Source organism: Talpa europaea, assembly GCF_964194135.1.
Source record: "Talpa europaea genome assembly, chromosome: 9".
NCBI lineage: Eukaryota > Metazoa > Chordata > Mammalia > Eulipotyphla > Talpidae > Talpa > Talpa europaea.
Window position 1 is genome coordinate 38343400 of NC_140076.1, and position 6596 is coordinate 38349995.

Sequence of the window (6596 nt, forward strand, 5' to 3'; positions counted from 1 at the left end):
TCAGAATGAATTTTAGGAAACTCCCCCAGAAGAAGAGGTAGGAGCTACATGTTTTAGTGTAAAAAAAAAAATGTTATCTCATAAAGAATATGTGCAAGGGTGGAGCAACATGGCCCGGAGGAGACGCTGCGATTAAGATCTCCCATTAAAAAAAGTTAATAGGGAGGAAAAGCTGCAGGTCCCAGTGAGAACTGGGACAGGGAAGACAAACGGACGACTCCAGCAAACTACCTGAAGAAGAAAGTTGCCATAAAAGAGGACCAGAAGGGAGGAAAGCGCAGAACCCTGCTCCCCTCCCCCACCCACAGAGTCGGCACTCTCTGACCAGCAGAGAGGAGGAAAACAACAAACTAAAACGACCGACAAGAACAAACTATGCATCAAGCGGGACTGTGAATAGAAAGGAACTATTGCAGCCACCACACCCCGTGAACGGTAGCTGTGGAGAACCCTGCAGGATTCGCCGCGGTGGTGAGTGAACAGCTCCGGGCGCCATTAGAGAAGAACAAAGAGACTCTGGAGACGCGCACACAGCCCAGGGCCGGCCAGTAAGCTTGCGTGGAAAAGCGCGCGGTTGGCGCGCTTGAAAAGCAAACGCGGATCGGGATTGCGGCTGCCCAGGGCCCCGCGCCTGCGACCTAGGCTTGCGGGGAGACAGGCAGAGGCCCTCACTGGGGTGAAAGTCCCTCACTGAGTAAGCAGGAACCTGGCGCCCAGGCACGGGAGCGGGGTGCAAAAGGCGCCATTCCCGCTCCACTGAACTGGGCTACAGCCCGCATCCTGGACCTGAGGGCTTTGGAACTGAGACCCAGGGCACGAAATTCGGGGTGTGGGTTCTCCACGACGGTGGGGCACAAGGCAGACACAGCACCCCAAAGCCGTTGAGGTTTACCCTACCATTCCCGCTCTGTTCCCTGTCCCACGGGGTGGGGGGAGGCAAAAAACAGCCCCCCCAAGGACAATAGGAGAGATCTCTGGCGCCACATAGCGACCAGGAAAAAAAAGTCACTAACACCCCATAGAACAGGGAAATTTCTTAAGACTGCTTGAAAAGGGCAGAAGGCTCCCGGAGGAGACAGTGGCCAGCTGGGAAGTTAGCCCACGCCAGACCCCTTCCAACCAGCAGTCTGAACCCACAGAGGGAACAGGCACCCACGGCCGGGGCAGACCGGGCGCTCAGAAGAGTGTGCCTGAGACCGGAAGCACAGGGACTGAGTCCCGCGTCGCCATTTTAGAACAGGGACATTTCTTCAGTAAAGACTGCCTGAAACCAGCAGAAAGCTCCCTCAGAAGCCAGAGATGGCTCCTGGAGGAGCCAGAGGGGAGCGGAGAAGTTCACCCAAGATGCCGGCTAGTCTGAGCAACACAGTGTCCCAATGCATACGACAAATTAGAAAACAGACAGTAGGGAGTAGAAGAACCACACGCAACCTAACAACTCCTCAGGAAAAAAGCACACCACAAAAAGAAAACCACCCTCCAGATTATAACGACAGTAACTTGGAAGAACTTCTGAGACTTCCAGAAGGAGAATTTAAAATTGCTGTGATTAAAAAACTGACAGAAGTCATAAAGGAAAACAATGATATGAGAAAAATAATCAACGATCAGAAGAATGAAATTGAGTCCGTAAAGAGGGAAGCAAAAGAATTGCAGGAGATCAAAGAATTAATGGAGGAACTAAAGAACTCTGGGAAAAGCAATGAAAGCAGAATAGATGAAATGGAAGAACGAATAAGTAATCTTGAAGACACAGAAATAAAAAGAAGCAAAACAGAAAAGGAAAGAGAAGTACGAATGAAAAAGAACGAAGAAAGACTACGGGAACTATCTGACTCCATGAGGAAAGGAAATATAAGAGTTATAGGAATTCCAGAAGGAGAGGAGAGAGATGTAGGAACAGAGAAAATATTCAAAGAGATAATTGAAGAGAACTTCCCAAATGTGAAGAAGGAGCTGAAAATTGATATACAAGAAGCAAGAAGAACACCAAACTTCCACGTCGAAAGGAAAAATACAGCAAGACACATAATAGTAAAGCTCCCAAGAATCCAGGACAAGGAAAAAATAATGAAGCTAACAAGAGGGAAGAAACAGATAACATTCAAAGGAAAACCAATCAGGCTGACATCGGACTTCTCTGAAGAAACACTGCGGGCAAGGAGAGAGTGGAGGGACATAGTCAACAGACTCCAAGAAAACAGATGCCAACCAAGAATACTCTATCCTGCAAAGCTCTCCTTCCTCTATGAACAAAGAATAAGGACCTTCCCAGACAAACAGAAACTCTGGAATTTCATTACAACTAAACCCCCACTCCAAAAAATACTACAAGGATTCCTAAAGCCAGAACCTCAGAGGGACGAATAACAACGAAAGAAGGCCAAAAAAAAAAGTTATTAAAAGGATAAATAAATAAAATAAAAGGAAAGACAAACACAATGGCAAATACAGATGCTAACATATCAATATTAACTCTAAATGTAAATGGACTAAACTCTTCAATAAAAAGACACAGAGTTGCAGCCCAGATTAAGAAACAAAACCCAACCTTTTGCTGTCTCCAGGAAACACATTTAGCTACAAAAGATAAAAATAGGCTCAAAGTTAAAGGATGGAAAACAATCCTACAAGCAAATGGACCTAAAAAGAAAGCAGGAACAGCTATATTTATATCAGATAAAACAGACTTCAAACTCAAAAAAATAAAAAGAGACCCCAATGGTCATTACCTTATGATCAAGGGGACAATACTTCAAGAAGAAATAACACTCATTAACATATACTCACCAAACGAAGGAGCACCAAAATATATCAGACAACTATTGGCATCTCTGAAAACAGACATCAGAGAAAACACATACGTAGTGGGAGACTTCAACACACCACTATCAACAATGGATAGATCAACAAGACAAAAAATAAGTAAAGAAACTAAATCTCTAAATAAGGACCTAGAGCATTTGGGCTTAACAGACATCTATAGAACACTAAACCCCCCAAAAATAGAGTACACATTTTTCTCAAGTGCACACGGATCATTCTCCAGGATCGATCACATACTGGGGCACAAGAAAAACATCAACAGATACACAAAGATTGAAATCATACCAACCATCTTTTCTGACCATGAAGGCATCAAACTAGAAATAAACCATAAAAGGAAGGCAAGGAACTTTCCTACCTCATGGAGATTAAAAACCACACTACTGGAAGACCACTGGACTAACGAGGAGATCAAAGAAGAAATTAAAAAATTCTTTGAATTGAATGACAAGGAGGACACCAATATCCTAAATGTATGGGATGCAGCAAAAGCAGTAATAAGAGGAAAACATATAGCAATAGAAGCTCACATCAAGAAACAAGAAAGAACTCAAAGAAACAACCTAATCTCGAAGCTCAAAGATGTAGAAAAAGAACAACAAAAAAACCCCAAAACCAGTAGAAGAAAAGAAACAATAAAAACCAAAGCAGAAATAAATGAAATTGACACTAAAAATACAATCCAAAAGATCAATGAAACCAAGAGCTGGTTCTTTGAAAAAATCAATAAAATAGACAAACCCCTAGCCAGGATCACAAAGGAAAAAAGGGAGAAAGCACAAATAAACAGGATCACAAATGAAAGAGGAGAAATCACAACGGACACAGCAGAAATCAAAAGAATAATCAGTAACTAAAGAAGGAAATGGAGGCATCACACTCACAGACTTCAAACTATACTAAAAAGCCATAATCATCAAAACTGCATGGTATTGGAACAAGAACAGACATACAGACCAATGGAATTGAATAGAAAATCCAGAAATAAACCCACAGATTTATGGTCAACTAATCTTTGACAAAGGAGCAAAGACTATGCATTGGAGCAAAGAAAGTTTGTTCAATAAATGGTGCTGGGAAAACTGGGTTGCTACATGCAAAAGAATGAAGCTTGACCACTACCTCACACCATACACAAAAATCAACTCGAAATGGATTAAAGAACTAGACATAAGACCTGAAACCATAAAATACATAGAAGGAAATATAGGTGAAACACTATGTGATCTGCATATCAAAGACATCTTCACAGACACATCACCCAAAGTAGTGATAGTGAAGGCAAAGATAAACAGCTGGGACTACATCAAATTAAAGAGCTTCTGCACAGCAAAAGTGACAATAACAAAAACAAAGAGAAACCCCACCAACTGGGAGAACATTTTTGCACACAACACTAATGATAAAGGACTGATCACAAAAATCTGCAAAGAGCTGATGAGACTCAACAACAACAAAGAAAATAATCCAGTCCAAAAATGGGCAGAAGAGCTAAAAAGAAAATTCTCTGAAGAGGAAATGCAAATGGCCAACAGACATATGAAAAAATGTTCAACATCACTTGTAATCAGGGAAATGCAAATCAAAACTACCATGAGATATCATCTTACACCAGTGAGAATGGCACATATTAAAACAACTAGCAACAACAAATGTTGGCGAGGTTGTGGAGAAAAAGGAACTCTTCTGCACTGTTGGTGGGAGTGCAAACTGGTCCAACCACTATGGAGAGCTGTGTGGAGATTTCTGGACCTACTAAACATAGATTTTCCATATGATCCAGCAATTCCACTCCTAGGTATTTACCCAAAGGACACAAAACATCAATTCCAAAGAACACCTGCACCCCTATGTTTATAGCAGCACTATTTACAATAGCTAACCTTTGGAAACAGCCCAAATGCCCAAAAATAGATGACTGGGTCAAGAAGATGTGGTACATATATACCATGGAATATTACTCAGCATTCAAAAAAGATAAACATATGCAATTTGCAGCAACATGGATGGCGCTGGAAGGGATCATGCTCAGCGAAATAAGCCAAAAAGAAAAAGAAAAATACCGGATGGTCTCACTCATAACAGGAATCTAGAAAACTTAAATAAGGGATCAGGAAAATGAATAACTATAAGAAAGTGAAAATCAAAATCAACAAAAAAATATGAACCAGAGACACTTTTTGGGGGGTGGGGGCCGGGAGGGGAGGGATTGGGGTCAGAATGGGGCATGTGCAGTTGTATGGGGGAATATAAAAATAAAATTTATTATTTAAAAAAAAAAAAAAGTCAGGATCCAAACTAGACAGACAGAAGGGGGCAGCCAAAGTATAGGTTTCACACAACAAACAGAGGAAAGCTGTCTGATTCAGTTCAAAGGAAAATACTTACAGATTTTACTGTGTTGAAAATAATTAGAAAACCTGAGTTCATATCAATCTTTTAAATACTGCGACATTAAATATTGTGATATTTGACTTCACGGCTATGTTTAAAAAAAAGATTTGTGTGATATATTTTAAAATTTAAAAAGCATAACACGAAAGTGTATTGTAGTTGCAACTATATAAGTGTTGATTTATGAGTATAAGGAATAAATTAAACCAGAAAAAAAAAAAAGAAAATGCAGTTGATTCAACAAGTCTACATTGACCACATAGATTTTATTTATCCAATCTGAAGTGAGATAAATAGTAATGTATTTGTTGCAAGATTTTTGTAACTTTAAAAGATGAAACAACTTTAAAGTTGCTCTGTCAGGTATTGGCAAGGTAACTCTTAATACAGCCTTTAAAAAGAAACCTCTACAGTCACTAACTTGAAAGTAGAAAATATCTTTATACTGACATGAAAAAACTCTATGATTTTTCATGAATCAATAACCATGCAGAAAATATATAAAGGTGTACCACTGAATTTACAAAATAATGAACAGATCATCTGTCTCTGGGAAGCACAACTAAATTGTTACTGTGGATACACAGTAGCAACATGGGAACATAACTTGTTTTACTTTGTATGTTCTTTGTGCCTCTTCTATCTAGTAAGAATTATAATTTATTTAAACACAAGTGAATGCAATTACTAACATGTGACCAGATACAATAAACATGGAGGGGAGTTCCCACAGCAGGAGGAATAGGTGCTATGCTAGGAGTTCTGCTTAAGTCAGTTCCACAGAACACTCTGGTTACTACAGTAGGAAACAGAAAGTACAAGATGAAAATCCTAATTTTAGCCTCTCAAAAAGCCTTGAAATTCTAATCCCTAACCTATTTTCAGAATTAGGTACTAAGATGTTGGCTGAAGCAGTTCCCAAAGTCCAGCACCACATTTTCAAGATGGTAAATTTCCAGGAAAATTTTGTTGAAGGAAAACCTAACATGTCGGAATTCATTCCAGCTGTCTAGAGCTTAAAACTCTTGGGTTAGAATGAAATGCTTGTCATTCCACTGGGTACAGGCCTGAGGTGTGGGGGATGAGAGGATTCACCAGAGACAGAATGGGGAACAGAACAGGAAGACTGATTGAAATACACTGCTGAGGGGAGCAGTGGGCAAGTCAGGAGAGGTCTGCTACCCCATGGGGACAGCTCCCTGGCCAGTGATCAAACTCATGCTTCACTGGCTATGGACCACTTCATAGGTTGCATCTTAACCCACTGCACCACCAGGGAGGCCCAGGGTAGCCATTTTTAAAGAAAATTATAGCTCAAACATAATATTGCACTTCCTCATTCCAGGCATCTCCAACGGATGCCTAAACCTAAGATA

General features: G+C 40.6%; 1 pseudogene across 1 annotated transcript in view; it reads left to right on the plus strand.

Moving 5' to 3' along the window:
- Positions 1–6596, plus strand: part of LOC311176668 (guanylate-binding protein 6-like) — a 35774-nt pseudogene that overhangs the window by 18986 nt on the left and 10192 nt on the right. The window lies entirely within an intron of this gene.